Genomic DNA, 20,997 nt, shown 5'->3' on the forward strand with positions numbered 1-20,997 from the left:
AAATAGATGAAACCCACTAGCATGAGTAGGAGTTGTTTTAGCCCTGTTGTGCCTACTCATTCTTGCTTGTTTGTCATGCCTGCTACTGCTTAGAGTTGTGTCAGGTCTGATTCATCGGGAATGAATCAGAGGTGTGTGAACATGTCCTACTGTGTGTGAGCTAAGTGTGTGAACACGATTTGGTAAAAGGTATCCGTGAGAGCCCATGTAGGAGTACATGGTGGGTTGTCTCATTGAAGCCGTCCTTAGGAACTGAGTTCTGTGTTTGTGATCCATGATTCAGCTACTACCATGCATTGGGCCCTGAAATATGACCCCGCTCGACTTCTTATTGACCCTAGTCCTCTGTCCAGGAGTTGCAAGTAGTTTCTGGTGTTTGTAGCTTACTGGAGGCCGTGGACAGCGCTGACCGTAGGGGTGGGCTGTGATGCGGTAGGTACGTGGCACGGTGTACCGGATACCCGTTAGGTATCTCGGGAACCCTGCACATATCGTTTGGGGCTGTGAGCGAAACTCCGGCCGGATCTCCTCATGGATGGAACCCGAATAGGCGATAAACCTGGACTAGAGACTTGAGTGTTTAGGTAGGTCGTGGTCTACACCCACGTCGGCTTTCGCTTGAAGTCTGCCGAGCACATGTCGTGTGCAGACGCTAAGTGGTGGAAACATGTATGAAGAAGTACACCCCTGCAGGGTTAACATCATCTATTCGAATAGCCGTGTCCGCGGAAAAGGACTTCTGGGTTGCCTATATCAGTTCATAGACAAGTGAAAGTGGATACTCTAAAATACGCAAGATAAGCGTGAGTGCTATGGATGGCGTTTTCGTAGGGAGACGGGAGCGGTTCCATAGTGGTGTATTGGTTGGTGAATATGTGGACTCGTGTGCGCCACCTCAAAAGAGTTACTTGCAGTCGTAGTTTAGGTTAGCCACCGAGTCAAAGCTGGCTTGCTGTAGTTAAACTCCACTATCCCCTTTGTTGATAATGATGCATATGTAGTTAGTTCTGATGTAAGTCTTGCTGGGTACATTTGTACTCACGTTTGCCTATTTTATGTTTTGCAGAGAGACTTCGGTCTCGCTAGTAGTTCCACGTGGACTTCGATGTTTAGCTTGTTACCTCAGCTACGATCTTGTGCCCTCGGCAGGATCCGGTAGATAGTCAGGCTTCTCAGCCTTTTTCATTTCTAGATGTCTGTACTCAGACATGTTAAGCTTCCGCATGTGCTTTGACTTGTATGCTCTGATTGTTGGGTCATGAGACCCATGTTTGTAATATCTCGCTCCTCAGAGCCTATTGAATAAATACTTGAGTCGTAGAGTCATGTTGTGATGCCATGTTGTATTTGCACATATCGAGCATATTGTGTGTATGTTATTGAAATGCTTGGTATGTGTGGGATCTGACTATCTAGTTGTTTATCCTTAGTAGCCTCTCTTACCGGGAAATGTCTCCTAGTGTTTCCACTGAGCCATGGTAGCTTGCTACTGCTCCGGAACACTTAGGCTGGCCGGCATGTGTCCTTCTTCGTTCCTGTGTCTGTCCCTTCGGGGAAATGTCACGCGATGAATACCGGAGTCCTGTTAGCCCGCTACAGCCCGGTTCGTCGGAGTCCAGCTAGCCCAGTGCTACAGCCTGGATTCACTCGCTGATGACCGACACGTTCGATGCTGGGTCATGGATGCCTGTCCCTGTAAGTTTGTGCCACTTTGGGTTTACGACTAGCCATGTCAGCCCGGGCTCCTTATCATATGGATGCTAGCGACACTGTCATATACGTGTGCCAAAAGGCGCAAACGGTCCCGGGCAAAGGTAAGGAGACACCCGTGGGAATACCGTGCGTGAGGCCGCAAAGTGATATGAGGTGTTACATGCTAGATCGATGTGGCATTGAGTCGGGGTCCTGACAATCCATTTATTCTCAATGGCTTGCCGATCATCAGGCAAGTCCACCAAAGTCCATACTTTGTTCTCATAGATAGATCCTATCTCAGATTTCGTGGCCTCAAGTCATTTATTGGGATCTGGGCTCATCATAGCTTCTTCATAGTTCGTAGGTTCACCATGGTCTAATAACATGACTTCTAGGACAGGATTACCGTACCACTCTGGTGCGGAACGTGCTCTGCTCGACCTACGAGGTCCAGTAGTAACTTGATCCAAAGTTTCATGATCATCATCATTAGCTTCCTGTCTAGTTGGTGTAGGCATCATGGGAACAGATTTCTCTGATGTGCTACTTTCCAATTCAAGAGAAGGTACGATTACCTCATCAAGTTCTACTTTCCTCCCACTCACTTCTTTCGAGAGAAACTCCTTCTCTAGAAAGGATTCATTCTTAGCAACAAAATTTTTTCCTTTGGATCTATGGTAGAAGGTATACCCAATAGTTTCTTTCAGGTATCCTATGAAGACACACTTCTCCGATTTAGGTTCGAGCTTATCAGGCTGAAGCCTTTTGACATAAGCCTGGCATCCCCAAACTTTAAGAAACGACAGCTTAGGTTTGTTGCCAAAACCACAGTTCATGCGGTGTTGTCTCAACAAATTTAGACGGTGCTCTCTTTAACGTGAATGCAGTTGTCTCTAATGCATAACCCCAAAACGTTAGTTGTAAATTAGTAAGAGACATCTTAGAACGCACCATATCCAATAAAGTATGGTTATGACATTTGAACACACCATTACGTTGTGGTGTTCCAGGTGGCGTGAGTTGTGAAACAATTCCACATTGTTTTAAATGAAGGCCAAACTCGTAACTCAAATATTCGCCTCCATGATTAGATCGTAGAAACTTTATTTTCTTGTTACGATGATTTTCCACTTCACTCTGAAATTCTTTGAACTTTTCAAATGTTTTATACTTGTGTTTGATCAAGTAGATATACCTATACCTACTAAAATCATCTGTAAAGGTCAGAAAATAACGATACCCGCCGCGTGCTTCAACACTCATTGGACCGCATACATCATTTGCATTATTTTGCAATAAGTCATTAGCTCGCTCCATTGTTCCGGAGAATGGAGTTTTAGTCGTCTTGCCCATGAGGCATGGTTCACAAGTATCAAATGATTCATAATCAAATGATTCCAAGAGTCCATCCGCATGGAGTTTCTTCATGCGCTTTACACCAATATGACCTAAACGGCAGTACCACAAGTATGTTGCACTATCATTATGAACTTTGCATCTTTTGGCATCAATATTATGAATATGTGTATCAGTAAGATTGAGATTAAGTAAACCATTCACTTTGAGTGTATGACCATATAAAGTTTTATTAATGTAAATAGAACAACAATTATTCTCTCATTAAAATGAATAACCGTATTGCAATAAACATGATCCAATCATATCCATGCTCAACACAAACACCAAATAACATTTATTTAGGTTCAACACTAATCTCGAAGGTAGAGGGAGTGTGCGATGGTGATCGTGTCAACCTTGGAATTACTTCCAACACACATCTCACTTCGTCCTTAACTAGCCTATGTTCGTTCTGCAACTCTTGTTTCGAGTCGCTAATCTTAGCAACTGAACCGGTATCAAATACCCAGGGGCTACTACGAACACTAGTAAAGTACACATCCATAACATGTATGTCAAATATACCTTTGTTCACTTTGCCATCCTTCTTATCCGCCAAGTATTTGGAGCAGTTCCGCTTCTAGTGACCATTTCCTTTGCAGTAGAAGCACTTAGTTTCAAGCTTGGGTTCAACTTTGGGTTTCTTCACGGGAGTGGCAACTTGCTTGATGTTCTTATTGAAGTTCCTTTTCTTTTCCTTGCCCTTTTCTTAAAACCGGTGGTCTTCTTAACCATCAACACTTGATGCTCTTTCTTGATTTCTACCTCTGCGGATTTTAGTATCGCGAAGAGCTCGGAAATTGTTTTTGTCATCCCTTGCATATTATAGTTCATCACGAAGTTCTAGTGACTTGGTGATAGTGACTAGAGAACTCTCTCAATCACTATTTTATCTGGAAGATTAACTCCCACTTGATTCAAGCGATTATAGTATCCAGACATTCTGAGCACATGCTCACTAGCTGAGCTATTCTCCTCATCTTGTAGGCAAAGTATTTGTCAGAGGTCTCATACCTCTCAACATGGCATGAGCCTGAAATACCAATTTCAGCTCTTGGAGCATCTCATATGTTCCATGGCGTTCAAAACGTCTTTGAAGTCCCGGTTCTAAGCCGTACAACATGGTGCACTAAACTATTAAGTAGTCATCATATCAAGCTTGCCAAACGTTCATAACGTCTACATCCGCTCCTCCAATAGGTCTGCCACCTAGCGGCGCATCAAGGACATAATTCTTCTGTGCAGCAATGAGGATATAATCCTCAGATCAGGGACCCAGTCCGCATCATTGCTACTATCATCTTTCAACTTAGTTTTCTCTAGGAACGTATCAAAAAACAGGGGACCTACATTGCGAGCTATTGATCTACGACATAATTTGCAAATACTATCAGGACTAAGTTCATGATAAATTAAGTTCAATTAATCAAATTACTAATGAACTCCCACTTAAATTAACATCCCTCATGTTATCTAAGTGATACATGATCCAAATCAACTAACCCATGTCTGATCATCACGTGAGATGGGGTAGTCATCAATGGTGAACATCTCTACATTGATCATTCCTACTATATGACTCGCGTTCGACCTTTCGGTCTCCAGTGTTCCGAGACCATGTCTGTACATGCTAGGCTCGTCAAATTTAACCCAAAGTATTCTGCATGTGCAAAACTGTCTTACACCCGTTGTATGTAAACGTAGAGTCTATCACACTTGATCATCACGTGGTGCTTGGAAATAACGAACTTTGGCAACGGTCCATACTCGGGGAAAACACTTTTATCTTGAAATTTAGTGAAGGGATCATCTTATAATGCTGCCGCCATTCTAAGAAAAATAAGATGCATAAAGGATAAACATCACATGCAATCAAAGTATCTGACATGATATGGCCATCACCATCTTGTGCTTTTGATCTCCATCTCCAAAGCATCATTATGATCTCCATCGCACTGGCTTGACACCTTGATCTCCATCATTGCGTCGGGGTCGTCTCGACAACTATTGCTAACGCATAGTGATAAAGTAAAGCAATTACATGGCGCTTGCACTTCATACAATAAAGAGACAACCCTAAGGCTCCTGCCGGTTGTTGATATTACAAAACATGATCATCGCATACGTCAACATATATCACATCATATCTTGACCATATCACATCACAACATGCCCTGCAAAAACAAGTTAGATGTCCTCTACTTTGTTGTTGCAAGTTTTACATGGCTGCTACGGGCTTCTAGCAAGAACCGTTCTTACCCACGCAGAAACCACGATGGTGATTCATCAAGTTTGTTATTTTAAACTTCTTCAAGGACCGACCGTACTCAAATTCGATTCAAATAAAGTAGGAGAAACAGACACCCGCCAGCAACCTTTATGCAAAACTAGTTGCATGTCTGTCGGTGGAACCGGTCTCATCACTGGTACAACGACGTGCTATACAAACGGTTTTTAACCCCTTTCCGCGACGACATTTGGAACATCGCCAAGTGAGTGTGGGCGATAGGGGGGTCCTTCCCACACGACCCAGAAACTGTCGGGGATAGGCCCTCCTGGCACACAAAATGTGCTCGTGTGCGATCTGGCGGGGCATCGAAACCCAATTGTTTCCGTTCATATGTACATCCCACACGGTGAATCCCAGAAAATCATTTCCGTCCGTATGCATATCACACATAGTTCTTTGTGTGGAAATGTTTGTGCAAGGTGGCCTAATGCAAACAGTTCGCTACCAGAAGCCGTCTTTGATTGTTAGTTGATTGAACACACCTACTTTCTAGAAACCGTGCGGGTTGTTTGAGTTCATCGCCCACGGTGATGTCTGAGTAACCGTCTGCAATAGAAAACCCCAATAAGCAGGGTAATTAGACTATTATTGATAATCCATGTACTAATCAAATTGATATTTCTTATAAAACACACTAGATATTTCATCTCCGTATAACAGCAACCAGGATTTCATAATCGAATTACATCAGATAGCTTCGACACTCAGTTACGCCATCACACAACAACACCAAGTTTCACATGCAACATCAAAAACATTTGGAAAGTAGCATCATACACGGTAAATAGATAGATGAATCTCATCTAGGAAACTGCAGAAGCGGAAGGCAAATATTGAGCCTTCAGTGATGTTGAATGTCCTTGCAACTTTAGGCCAGTGGCTATGGATAATTGCCCGCCCAACCTTCATCCTCTTCAGCAAGACTTCAATATTGTACCGTGGGTGTTGAATGAATACCTTCCTCGCCTCTTGACCATGTAGGTGGTTTGAGAGGTAATCATCGGTGAACTGCTTTGAAAAGTACTGAAAACAAAGATATGCATAAATTGTTGTTATAAATTTTGAAATGGTGCAAGGGGTAAAAACAAGGCAAAAGAGTTAGTACCATCCTGTAGTTGACTGATGTCTTCTTCATTGTGCAAACAAAGATCTTGTTGTTATTCGTCGCAAGTTTTGTCATCCTAACAATCTTTATGAGTTTCTTGACTTGACTGATATTCATGGACATCTCATTTCCCCGTATGCAAAATGGGTCGAACAGTGGGTCTAAGCCTCTAACAGCAGGACCTACATGTGCAAGACCAAATTTTAAGAAACCTAAATATTAGAATGATTCCTGCAACTACACAATAATCTGCTATGAGCCAAAGGACCATGCTTGAACAAACCTCGATGGTAAACCACAGTGCCTCCGATTGTTTCCCTGCAACACACATAAGGAAGATATTAATCAGGTTAACTGATAGTTGCCATACTATCAATAGAAGATGTATTGAGTACAGCCAAATTCGATTGTTGTCACATGCACAACAATACAAAATTGTACCCACATCAATTGAAAATCAAATTGCAGAACTGAACCAAACAGTTAAATGCACATCGGAACAAATGAACCAAAATAGTTAACTGAGCATGACATTGCAGAATAGAAACATGTACTAGAAGGAAGACAGTTAACAAAACAAAGAATGCTTGAGAAAAGTGCTACGAAATGTAGCAATTGTTGGACCAAAGTGTTAACTGAACATTGCATTTCAGAGGAACAAACTATTAACTAAACATCAGCTTGCATCTTAACATTACAGAGGACAAATCAGTAGAAGGCACTGGCGGTGGCCTCGAGAAAACATCATGAACTGTATTTTAAAGTAGACTACCGCGTGGCGGTGTCGACGGTGGCCTCGAAGACGAGGTCCTCCTCCAAGATCTGGCAGTCGGCACGCATGGCAACCATAGCGACCTCCTGCACGCGTGCAGCCGCAAGCTACTGAGCTCCATGTTATACTGCATGCAAAATGGCTGTGGGCAGCGCTTACTTGGAGGAGGGGGACAGTGATTTTGGCGGAAGGTGTAGCGTCGTCAGTCGGGGCATGTGGGACAGGAAAGGAGGAGGATGGTGTGGGTGGGGTGTGGATTACCTGACCATATCAACGAGGTCGCGCAACAAGAAGAAGGGTCGGCGGCGAGGAGGCCGCGCAGCAAGAAGAAGGGTCGCCGGCAAGGAGGCGGCGCTGTAAGAAGAAGGGTAGCAGGCGAGGAGGCGGCGCTTCCAGCAGAAGGGTCGACGGCGAGGAGGCTGAGCTGCCAGTAAGCAGCAGTGAAGGTTTGAACTTGGAAAGCAAGGAGGAACAGTGGAAATGTGGCTTTTGTTGGGAGGGGGGCGGGCAGATAGATGTTTCCATGGTGGCAAAAAAATTTCGCTCGGTGCCGCGAGAAACTGGCGTGCAAGTGTGGTTCAAGCAGGGGCGGTGGACTGTAGATGACGAAGCTTCCTGCGTAAGCCAGACAAGAAGGTGCGCCAAGATAATTTATATCGCATCCCACATGATTCTTTCTAGTAAACTATTTGTGGTATACGTGATTTTTTCATTATGTTTTGAAAGACAAAATGGTGTTACGGAGGGAAATGATGGTGTTTGAATTGCTAGAACATTTACGTACAATGAACATGCAAGTAGTACATGAGTGTCGTGTTTAAATTTGGAATTATTCCGAGTTCATTTGGCATTTTTATGCATTAATTGAGTTTTTGGGTATTTAATGTGCATAATTCAAATTTGAACTACAAGCACATGCTCCAGTGCACCAAAGTTTGTTGAAAAATCACATGTGTGTCTTTAGGTGAATTTATAGGTCCCATGCAAGAAATGAGAATGAAATTCAAACATCTGGGCATCGTGGCTCGCCGGAAAGATTGAGAAACTTGGTTTTTTAATTCCTGTAAATCCAAAACACGCCTGAAAATCATGAAACTTGGCATGGTGTCATGACATGGCGCCAACATGTTGCAGTAATTTTTTGACCGAATTGGGACAAGCTTTGGTTTAAGCTTCTTGCAAACCAGAGCTTCCCTCAAGAAGGCTCGTGGTTCCGAGAGGGAACGTGTCACCTCCGTGTGCGAAACGACATGCGTACACTACCTTCTCCCGCCTTAATTTTTTTACACAAGCATATTAGACCAAATAGAAGTATCGTGCTAAAATTTGGAATTATTCCGGGTTCGTTTGGCCTTTTTATACATTAATTGAGTTTCTGGGTATTTAATGTACATCATTTAAATTTGAACTGCAAGCACATGCTCCAGTGCACCAAAGTTTGTTGAAAAATCACATGTGTGTCTTTGGGTGAATTTCTAGGTCCCATGCAAGAAATGGGAATGAAATTCAAACATCTAGGCGTCGTGGCTCTGCCGAAAAGATTGATAAACTTGGTTTTTTAATTCCTGTAAATCCAAAACAAGCCTGAAAATCATGAAACTTGGCATGGTGTCATGACATGGTACCAACATGTTGCGGTAATTTTTTTTGCCGAATTGGGACAAGCTTTGGTGTAAGCTTCTTGCAAACCGGAGCTTCCCTCAAGAAGGCTCGTGGTTCCGAGATGGAACGTGTCACCTCCGTGTGCGAAACGACATACGTACACTGCCTTCTCCCGCCTTAATTTTTTCACACAGGCAGATTAGACCAAATAGAAGTATCGTGCTAAATTTTGGAATTATTCCGGGTTCATTTGGCCTTTTCATACATTAATTGAGTTTCTGGGCATTTAATGTGCATAATTCAAATTTGAACTACAAGCACATGCTCCAATGCACCAAAGTTGGTCGAAAAATCACATGTATGTCCCTGGGTGGATTTCTAGGTCACATACAAGAAATGTGAATGAAATTCAAACATCTGGGCATCGTGGCTCGGCCAGAAAGATTGAGAAACTTGTATTTTTTAAATCATGTAAATCCAAAACACGCCTGAAAATCATGAAACTTGGCATGGTGTCATGACATGGCACCAACATGCTGTGGTATATTTTTTGGCCGAATTGGGATAAGCTTTGGTGTAAGCTTCTTGCAAACCGGAGCTTCCCTCAAGAAGGCTCGTGGTTCCGAGAGGGAACGTTTCACCTCCGTGTGCGAAATGACATACGTACATTGCCTTCTGTAGCGACCAGACCTCAAATGGTCTGATCTCTGTGCTCCGGTGTCATCCCTGGATCAGTAATGCTGACACCACACAGTACTCGGAGGATTTATAGCAGAGTAGCAATCACACACTTATTACATCGAGTGTCTCATAAGAGAACTTATTACAATAAATATGGCTTAAGGCCATCTAATAACGATAACAGCGGAAGGCTTGGAAGATAAGTGAGTCCATCAACTCCAACGACATCACTGAGTATAGAACCACGACCTAAAACTCCTTAATCGTCGTCTAAAAAGTCTGCAACATTAGCGTTGCAGCCCGAAATGGGTCAGCACATGGAATATGCTGGCAAGGTAACACATAGAGAGTAATGGAATGAAACAGCTATACTATATGCATATTTGGCTGGTGGAAAGCTCTATGGTTACAGTTTGCGTAAAGCCAATTTTTCCCTACTGCAAAGGAATAAAATTTATTTAACTATCATGGTAGTTGTTAAACATTGAGAATGGTTGACAGCATTCTCAATCCCAATTAAGCATCATCATTAAACATAACCCAGCAAAATTAATTTAGGGTAACATGTTGAGATTCACATGATAATCCAGGTACTAGATACTCAAGATGTCCATAACCGGGGACACGGCTAACCATGATTAGTTTATTACACTCTGCAGAGGTTTGCGCACTTTTCCCCACAAGACTCGATCGCCTCCGTTTGGTTTCTCGCACTACATGGTGTTTGAGAAGACAGATGACCGAGACATAGTCTTTCAGAAGCGCTAGCACCTTACGATCGGGTAGACCGTACCACCTACATCCCCTACATCTGCTAGTCTACCACTGTAAGAGTTCGCACAACTTAGTCAACTATGCTAGAGCCCATAATAGCTTGTGGCTGCACACGGAAGTTTCTAGTATGAATAGTCTCATGATCCCTTTGAGCCTAGGTGGCGGTCCAAAAGAAAACAGGCAAGTCCCGGAATACCCAGGTGCCTCAATCCACCCAGATGTGTGTTTAAGTTGCCACCTTAGATAAACCATTAATTAACAATCTCACATCTGTCATGTATATCACTCACCCAATCCACGTATACTAGCATAGCATGGCATAATAAGCAAACGCATAAGTAACTCCAAAGGTTTGATAATAACCGGTAATAGGTACTGCCTCATCTACTTCCCATCCCACAATTTAATTAGATCCTAATCATGCAACGTGTGAGGATTGATCTAATGCAATAAAACTGGGTAGTAGAAAAGGTATGATCAAAGTGTTACTTGCCTTGCTGATGATCCGCGAAACCTAACGATTCGAAGTAACAAGCGACACACTCCGGGTATTCTATCGCAGACAAACAAACAAGCATACAATAAGTACTCATCTAATGCACAGGTAAAACTCAAATAAGAGATCTAACCAGAAGGTTCAACTTAAGAACTCCGGTTGGCAAAAAGAATCAAATCGAACGAAGCAACGAAAGTCAAACGGCGGAAGAAAACAAGTTCGTTCTAGTAATTTGGATCTAAGGCAAATTTTACAGTAGCAAAATCTTGTTTAAGTTGGTTAAACGGATAGAGGGTTTCGAGACGGAACTCTAGGCGCTTGAATCGCCTGATTCCGATAAACGAGTGAAAAGTTATACTAAAACGAAAATCGGATCAGGAATCGCGATCAGAAAAATCGCAGATTTAATCTGAGAAAAAGAGAAACGACGAACGCTCACTAGAACGAACGAACGGACGAACGCTCGCTATTTAAATAAACCGGAAAAACCGATATATTTAGAAAAAACCGAACCTAAAAAACCAACGAAAATCAATTTTTTTTTAAAACGTTAGCACGGAAGTCGAGGCGGCGGCGGCGTCCGGCGACGGTGGCGCGGGGCGGCGCGGTGGCGGGCGGCGGCGGCGGCGGGACCGGGTGGCGGCTAGGGTTGGGGCTGGGGCGGCTAGGGTTCCCCGGGGCTGGGCCTCGGCTTATAAAGGCCCCCTCGGGCCGGAGTCCTAGTCGGACACGGCACGTAGGTCAGTTCGTTTTTTTAAATTATTCCGCTTGGAAGAAAAATAAAAAGAAATACTAAACAGACTCCAAAAATTCCGAAATAAATTTTCACGGGCTTCTAAAATCAAGCCGCACAAGGTGAACATTTATTTGGGACCTAAATGCAACTTTGAAAAACGCACATTTTTCCTAAATTCAAATAAAACACCAAAAAACTCCGAAATAAAATCTTATTTGATTTTATTATTAAATCCTCAATATTTCTTTATTTTGGGAAAGTCATTTTATTCCCTCTCTCATATTTTTGTAATAGAAATAATTGATGATAAAATAAATAAAATCAAATGATCCTATCCTCAAAATTTTAGAAAAGTCAAATATGAAAATAACAAAATCCCCAACTCTCTCCGTGGGTCATTGAGTTGCGTAGAATTTCTAGGATCAACCAAAATGCAAAATAAAATATGGTATGTAGTGATGATCTAATGTATAACATTCCAAATTGAAAATTTGGGATGTTACAAACCTACCCCCCTTAAGATGAATCTCGCCCTCGAGATTCGGGTTGGCTAGAAAATAGGTGAGGGTAGTCCTTGAGTAAATCTTCCTCTTGTTCCCAGGTGGCTTCACCCTCCGTGTGGTGGCTCCACTGAACTTTGCAAAACTTGATAATGTTGCTGCGGGTAACTCGACTGGCAAACTCGAGGATCTTAATTGGTTTCTCCTCGTAGGTCAAATCGTTATCCAACTGAATAGTTTCCAACGGCACTGTGTCTCTCAACGGTATGTCAGCCATCTCCGCGTGACATTTCTTTAACTGAGAAACGTGGAACACATCATGAACTCCTGACAATCCTTCGGGCAATTCCAACTTGTAGGCCACTTCTCCCATATGTTCCAAAACTCGATATGGTCCTACAAATCGTGGCGCTAACTTCCCTTTAACTCCAAAACGCTTTGTTCCCCAAAGTGGAGATACTCGAAGATAAGCTCTATCTCCAACTTCGTAAACTGTCTCCTTGCGTTTAGAATCTGCATAACTCTTCTGCCTGGACTGGGCTACCTTGAGCCTATCGCGAATCAACTTCACCTTCTGTTCAGACTGTTTAATCAAGTCAGGTCCAAACAACTGGCGGTCTCCAACTTCGTCCCATGATAGCGGTGTCCTGCACCTCCTTTCGTACAAAGCTTCGAAAGGGGCCATCTTTAAACTGGTTTGGTAACTGTTGTTGTAAGAGAACTCTGCATATGGCAAATTATCGTCCCAACTAGATCCGTAATCTAGCGCACAAGCTCTCAGCATATCCTCCAAAATCTGATTGACTCTCTTGGTCTGTCCATCTGTCTGTGGATGAAAAGCTGTACTAAACTCTAGTCTGGTTCCCAAAGTTTCATGCAACTATTTCCAGAACTTTGAGGTAAACTGGGTTCCTCTATCTGATACGATACTCCTCGGAACTCCATGCAAACATATGATCCTGGTCATGTATATCTTTGCCAACTTAGCACTGGTGTAAGTGGTCTTTACTGGGATGAAATGAGCTACTTTCGTCAATCGATCGACTACAACCCAAATCGAGTCATAGTCCTGAACGAGTCCTGGGCAATCCCGTGATAAAATCCATGCCTAGCTTATCCCACTTCCATTCGGGCATCGATAATGGTTGTAACAATCCTGCTGGCTTCTGATGCTCTGCCTTTACTCTCTGACATACATCACAAACTGCTACATACTCTGCAATATCCTTCTTCATTCCGGTCCACCAGAAAATATCCTTCAAATCCAAATACATCTTGGTATTACCTGGGTGAATCGAATATGGTGAATCGTGTGCCTCTTGCAGTATCAATTTCCTGATCTCCGGGTCATTGGGCACATAAACACGGTCTTCAAACCATAGGGTGTCGTGCTCGTCCTCACGAAATACTTTAGCTTCTCCTTTGCTCAGTTTCTCCTTTATAGCGGCAATCTCTTTGTCAGTTTTCTGAGCTTCCCTAATTCTATCCATCAAGGTTGACTGAATCTCCAATGCTGCTACATAGCCTCTCAGAACTATTTCCAAACATAGTTCACGAAGATTTTCGGCTAACTCCCTTGGTATTTCTCCCGTCATTAATGTATTGACATGGCTCTTACGGCTTAATGCGTCAGCTACTACATTAGCCTTTCCGGGGTGATAATGCAATCTCATATCATAATCCTTGATGAGCTCCAACCATCTCCTTTGTCTGAGATTTAACTCCTTCTGTGTGAAAATGTACTTCAAACTGTTATGATCCGTGTACACCTCACAATGATTTCCAATGAGGAAATGTCTCCACGTTTTCAATGCATGCACTACGGCTGCTAACTCCAAATCATGCGTGGCATAATTTAACTGATGAGGCTTTAGTTGTCTAGAGGCATATGAAACAACTCTCCCTTCCTGCATAAGCACTGCTCCAAGTCCTCAACGTGAAGCATCGCAATACACCTCATAATGTTTGGTCTGGTCTGGCAAAATCAACACTGGTGAGGTAACGAAACGTTTCTTCAACTCCTGGAAACTAGCCTCACATTCCTCTGTCCATATGAACTTGGTATCTTTCTTCAACAACTCCGTCATAGGCTTCGCAATCTTTGAGAAATTCTTAATGAATCTTCGGTAGTATCCTGCGAGTCCAAGAAAACTCCGGATCTCTTCGACTGTTGTTGGGGCTTCCCACTTGGTCACGGTTTCAACTTTAGCGGGATCAACTGCTATACCTTCTCTAGATATAACATGTCCGAGGAATCCTACTTCCTTCAACCAAAACTCACATTTGCTGAACTTGGCATATAATTTGTGTTCTCTGAGCTTTCCAAGTACCAAACGCAAATGCTCCTTATGCTCCTCTTCATTCTTTGAATAAACCAGGATATCATCAATGAACACTACAACGAACTTATCCAAAAATTCCATAAATACTTTGTTCATCATGTTCATAAAATATGCGGGTGCATTAGTCAGACCAAATGACATAACGGTATACTCGTACAACCCATACCTGGTGGTAAAAGCTGTCTTCAGAATATCCTGTTCTCGAATCTTCAACTGGTGGTATCCTAATCGCAGATCGATCTTGGAAAATACCTTAGCTCCTTGCAATCGATCAAATAGATCATTGATCATTGGTAGTGGGTACTTGTTCTTGATCGTTACTTCATTCAATCCCCGATAATCAACAACCATCCTTAACGATCCTCCTTCTTCTCCACTAGAAGTACTGGCGATCCCCAAGGCGAAGAACTTGGGCGGATATATCCCTTATCCAGTAACTCCTTAATCTGCTTCTTAATTTCCACCAAATCCTTTGTTGGCATCCTATATGGTCTCTTAGATATTGGCCCTGTGCTTGGCAATAGCTCAATCAAAAACTCAATATCTCTATCCGGTGGCATGCCTGGCAACTCTTCCGGAAATACATCGGTAAAATCCCTTACCACTGGTACTTCCTCCTGCACAACTCCTGTTAGGCAATTTACTTGAGTCCCCTTTGGCACATGCCGGGATACATACTTGATCCTTCTCCCTTCTAGGGAGGTAAGCAAAATTGACTTACTAGCACATTCAATATTCCCTTCATACTTTGATAACCAAGCCATGCCTAATATCACATCCAATCCTTGAGATTCAAATACTATTAGGTCTGAGGGAAAACATAGTTACCAATCCTTAATGGTAACCGATCACACCATAGACTAACCACATACTCTGCTCCAGGCGAGGTTACTAACATGGGTGACCTAAGGGCTTGGATTGATAGGTTATACTTATCCACAAATCCCCTTGAGATGTATGAATGCGATGCACCAGTATCAAAAAGAACGAGTGCAGTAAATGACTTAACCAAAAACTTACCTATTACTGCATCAGGCTGAGCTTCAACCTCCTCCACGCTAACGTGGTTCACCTGTCCCCTGTTGAAAGGGTTTGACTTCTTCCCAGAACTTCCATTGCCATTTTGGCCTTCAGGACATTCATTGGCATAATGACCGGTCTTCTGACACTTAAAACAAGTGACTTGGCTCAGGTCCTTCTTGGCTGGGGTTGATGGGTTGGTGCGGTTTTGGCCGTTGCTTCCTCCATTGCCATTACCATTCTTGGTGCCATTGTGATTGTGCGAGCTACCTCCTCCATGGGTATGCTGAAAATGTCCTCCCGGTCTAGGGGTAAAACGTGGCTTCTGCTGAGCTCCTGAATTGTACTTTCCTTGTCCATACTTCCTCTTGCGGTTCTCAATCTGTTATTGCTTCCCTTCAATCATAAGAGCACGATCTACCAACTCCTGGTAGTTGTTGATGGTAGCTACCATCAACTGCATGCTCAACTCATCATTCAGTCCTTCCAGAAACTTCTCCTGCTTAGCTGCATCCATAGCGACGTCATCTGGGGCATAACGTGCTAGCTTACTAAATTCCTCCACATACTGGCCAACTGTCCGTCCTCCTTGGCGCAAGTTGCGAAACTCACGCTTCTTCATGGCCATAGCTCCTGCTGAAACATGGGCAGTACAAAAAGCCTGCTGAAACTGGTCCCATGTGACAGTGTCAACTGAGAAAGTGGCTGTGAAATTCTCCCACCATGATGCCGTGGGTCCTTCTAGCTGATGTGCGGCAAACTTCACCTTCTCCACATCTGTGCATCCTGCTGTGGTCAACTCTCTAGCTGTCTTGCGGAGCCAATCATCTGCTACTATCGGCTCGGTGCTACTGGAAAACACTGGCAGATTCAGCCTAAGAAAATGGACTAAGTGGTCAACAGGGGGTGGTGGTGGTGGTGGGTTGTTGTTGTTCCCCTGATTCTGATTCTGGACTAGCAACTGTATCAATGTGTTCTGCTGCTGGATCAATTGGGTGAGCACCGGTGGAAAGGAAAATCCGGGGTCACGTCTCGGAGGCATCTGAGGGTTTAGAAAAGATGAGATATAAGGATAGAGGGGGTCTAAAGAGAAAACACTACCCATATGCACATTAGGCAAAAGCAAACAATTCACTTCAATCAATCAAACAAGGGCATACAATCGATCTATCTATCGCAAAAGTGCTCGGACTACTATATTTACATGGTGGACTACTACTACTGATGAGGTGGTCTACTAGAAATATTCTTCGGTTGCAGACTCCATGCTATCTGCTCCAGATTCATCAACATAGTCATCATCACTACTATCTGGTTCCGAGTTGGTGTCGTCGATGATGATGTAGTCTTCCGGGCTAATCTTCTTGGGTTCTTCGTCTTCCTCTACTTGCGTAGGGCCTCCCATAAATATTCCAATCTTCTTGATCAGGTCGTCATTCTTCTCCACCAATTCTTCAATTTCTTCTTCATAATCTTCACGTGTAGCCTTGAGTTCTTCCTCCAGTTCCTTGATTCTAGTCTTAGCCTTCTTCAGATCTATCATGTCGGCGCACATCTGGTTCTCCTGTCATCGAATGTGCTAGTTTAACTCCTGGATAAAAGCTGCGATTGACCTATCCTTCCTGGTGCTGATCATCTCCCAGTGCTCATCTCGGCGCCCACAAATCTGGTAGATAGTATCCTTGAGATCCTTGTGGTAGACTTCTCCAATGCATCCCATGGCGATGTGAGATGCCATGCTCTTTCCAAGACTCCAAGTTGGTGCATCAAAATAAAACTCTATGGGTTCAGTGACTGGCATGAACGTCCTTCCTGGAACTTGAACTTGAATCATCCAGCACTCTTCTTCAGGTAAAGTGGCGTTGTAGGTTCCTGTGAAGCTTGGTACTCCTATGTTCAGGTATCTAGTGACTTCCTTCAAGTGTCGTCCAAAGGGTGTATCTTCATCCGGTTGTGTGAACTTGTTCCTTGCATCCGCCATCCTAAAGAGTAGAAAAGATGAGAGGTCAGAAGAGAAGAGAGTGAAAAGTGATCTAGGTCTTTTAGCTTAGTGGTCGTGTCCTACAGTCAGCATGTGCTCTGATACCATCTCTGTAGCAACCAGACCTCAGACGGTCTGATCTCTGTGCTCCGGTGTCATCCCTGGATCAGTAATGCTGACACCACACAGTACTCGGAGGATTTATAGCAGAGTAGCAATCACATACTTATTACATCGAGTGTCTCATAAGAGAACTTATTACAATAAATATGGCTTAAGGCCATCTAATAACGATAACAGCGGAAGGCTTGGAAGATAAGTGAGTCCATCAACTCCAACGGCATCACTGAGTATAGAACCACGACCTAAAACTCCTTAATTGTCGTCTAAAAAGTCTGCAACATTAGCGTTGCAGCCCGAAACGGGTCAGCACATGGAATATGCTGGCAAGCTAACACATAGAGAGTAATGGAATGAAACAGCTATACTATATACATATTTGGCTGGTGGAAAGCTCTATGGTTACAGTTTGCGTAAAGCCAATTTTTCCTACTGCAAAGGAATAAAATTTATTTAACTATCATGGTAGTTGTTAAACATTGAGAATGGTTGACAGCATTCTCAATCCCAATTAAGCATCATCATTAAACATAACCCAGCAAAATTAATTTAGGGTAACATGTTGAGATTCACATGATAATCCAGGTACTAGATACTCAAGATGTCCATAACCGGGGACACGGCTAACCATGATTAGTTTATTACACTCTGCAGAGGTTTGCGCACTTTTCCCCACAAGACTCAATCGCCTCCGTTTGGTTTCTCGCACTACATGGTGTTTGAGAAGATGGATGACCGAGACATAGTCTTTCAGAAGCGCTAGCACCTTACGATCGGGTAGACCGTACCACCTACATCCCCTACATCTGCTAGTCTACCACTGTAAGAGTTCGCATAACTTAGTCAACTATGCTAGAGCCCATAATAGCTTGTGGCTGCACACGGAAGTTTCTAGTATGAATAGTCTCATGATCCCTTTGAGCCTAGGTGGCGGTCCAAAAGAAAACAGGCAAGTCCCAGAATACCCAGGTGCCTCAATCCACCCAGATGTGTGTTTAAGTTGCCACCTTAGATAAACCATTAATTAACAATCTCACATCTGTCATGGATATCACTCACCCAATCCACGTATACTAGCATAGCATGGCATAATAAGCAAACGCAGAAGTAGCTCCCAAAGGTTTGATAATAACCGGTAATAGGTACTACCTCATCTACTTCCCATCCCATAATTTAATTAGATCCTAATCATGCAATGTCTGAGGATTGATCTAATGCAATAAAACTGGGTAGTAGAAAAGGTATGATCAAAGTGTTACTTGCCTTGCTGATGATCCGCGAAACCTAACGATTCGAAGTAACAAGCGGCACACTCCGGGTATTCTATCGCAGACAGACAAACAAGCATACAATAAGTACTCATCTAATGCACAGGTAAAACTCAAATAAGAGATCTAACCAGAAGGTTCAACTTAAGAACTCCGGTTGGCAAAAAGAATCAAATCGAACGAAGCAACGAAAGTCAAACGGCGGAAGAAAACAACTTCGTTCTAGTAATCTGGATCTAAGGCAAATTTTACAGTAGCAAAATCTTGTTTAAGTTGGTTAAACGGATAGAGGGTTTCGAGACGAAACTCTAGGCGCTTGAATCGCCTGATTCCGATAAACGAGCGAAAAGTTATACTAAAACGAAAATCGGATCAGGAATCGCGATCAGAAAAATCACGGATTTAATCTGAGAAAAAGAGAAACGACGAACGCTCGCTAGAACGAACGAACGCTCGCTATTTAAATAAATCGGAAAAACTGATCTATTTAAAAAACGAATCTAAAAAAACCGACGAAAATTGATTTTTTTTTAAAAACATTGGCACGGAAGTCGAGGCGGCGGCGAACCTCGGCGGCGGCGGCGTCCGGCGACGGCGGCGCGGTGGCGGGCGGGCGGCGGTGGCGGGACCGGGTGGCGGCTAGGGTTGGGGCTGGGGCAGCTAGGGTTCCCCGGGGCTGGGCCTCGGCTTATAAAGGCCCCCTCGGGCCGGAGTCCTAGTCGAACACGGCCCGTAGGTCGGTTCGTTTTTTTTAAATTATTCCGCTCGGAAGAAAAATAAAAAGAAATACTAAACAGACTCCAAAAATTCTGAAATAAATTTTCATGGGCTTCTAAAATCAAGCCGCACAAGGTGAACATTTATTTGGGACCTAAATGCAATTTTGAAAAATGCACATTTTTCCTAAATTCAAATAAAACACCGAAAAACTCCGAAATAAAATCTTATTTGATTTTATTATTAAATCCTCAATATTTCTTTATTTTGGGAAAGTCATTTTATTCCCTCTCTCATATTTTTGTAATAGAAATAATTGATGATAAAATAAATAAAATCAAATGATCCTATCCTCAAAATTTGAGAAAACTCAAATATGAAAATAACGAAATCCCCTACTCTCTCCGTGGGTTATTGAGTTGCGTAGAATTTCTAGGATCAACCAAAATGCAAAATAAAATATGGTATGCATTGATGATCTAATGTATAACATTCCAAATTGAAAATTTGGGATGTTACACCTTCTCTCGCCTTAATTTTTTTACACAGGCAGAATAGACCAAATAGAAGTATCGTGCTAAAATTTGGAATTGTTCCGGGTTCATTTGGCATTTTTATACATTAATTGAGTTTCTAGGCATTTAATGTGCATAATTCAAGTTTGAACTACAAGCACATGCTCCAGTGCACCAAAGTTGGTTGAAAAATCACATGTGTGTCCTTGGGTAAATTTCTAGGTCCCATGCAAGAAATGGGAATGAAATTCAAACATCTGGGCGTCGTGTGGGCATCGTGGCTCGGCCAGAAAGATTGAGAAACTTGGTTTTTAATTCCTGTAAATCCAAAACACGCCTGAAAATCATGACATTTGGCATGGTGTCATGACATGGCACCAACATGTTGCGGTAATTTTTTTGGCCGAATTGGGACAAACTTTGGTGTAAGATTCTTGCAAACCGGAGCTTCCCTCAAGAAGGCTCGTGGTTCCAGGAGGGAACGTGCGACCTCCGTGTTGATAACCCACAAGTATTGGGGATCGCAACAGTTTTCGAGGGTAGAGTATTCAACCCAAATTTATTGATTCGACACAAGGGGAGCCAAAGAATATTCTCAAGTATTAGCAGCTGAGTTGTCAATTCAACCACACCTGGAAACTTAATATCTGCAGCAAGGTATTTAGTAGCAAAGTAATATGATAGTAGTGGTAACAGTGGCAAAAGTAATGGTAGCAGTTTTGGTTTTATAGTGGTTGTAATAGTAGCAACAGAAAAGTAAATAAGCAAAGAACAATATGTGAAAAGCTCGTAGGCAATGGATCGGTGATGCATAATTATGTCGGATGCGAGCAATCATGCAACAGTTATAACATAGGGTGACACAGAACTAGCTCTGGTTCATCAATGTAATATAGGCATGTATTCTGAATATAGTCATACATGCTTATGGAAAAGAACTTGCATGACATCTTTTGTCCTACCCTCCCGTGGCAGCGGGGTCCTA

The sequence above is a fragment of the Triticum dicoccoides genome, chromosome 1A (genome assembly GCF_002162155.2).
Source record: "Triticum dicoccoides isolate Atlit2015 ecotype Zavitan chromosome 1A, WEW_v2.0, whole genome shotgun sequence".
Lineage (NCBI taxonomy): Eukaryota > Viridiplantae > Streptophyta > Magnoliopsida > Poales > Poaceae > Triticum > Triticum dicoccoides.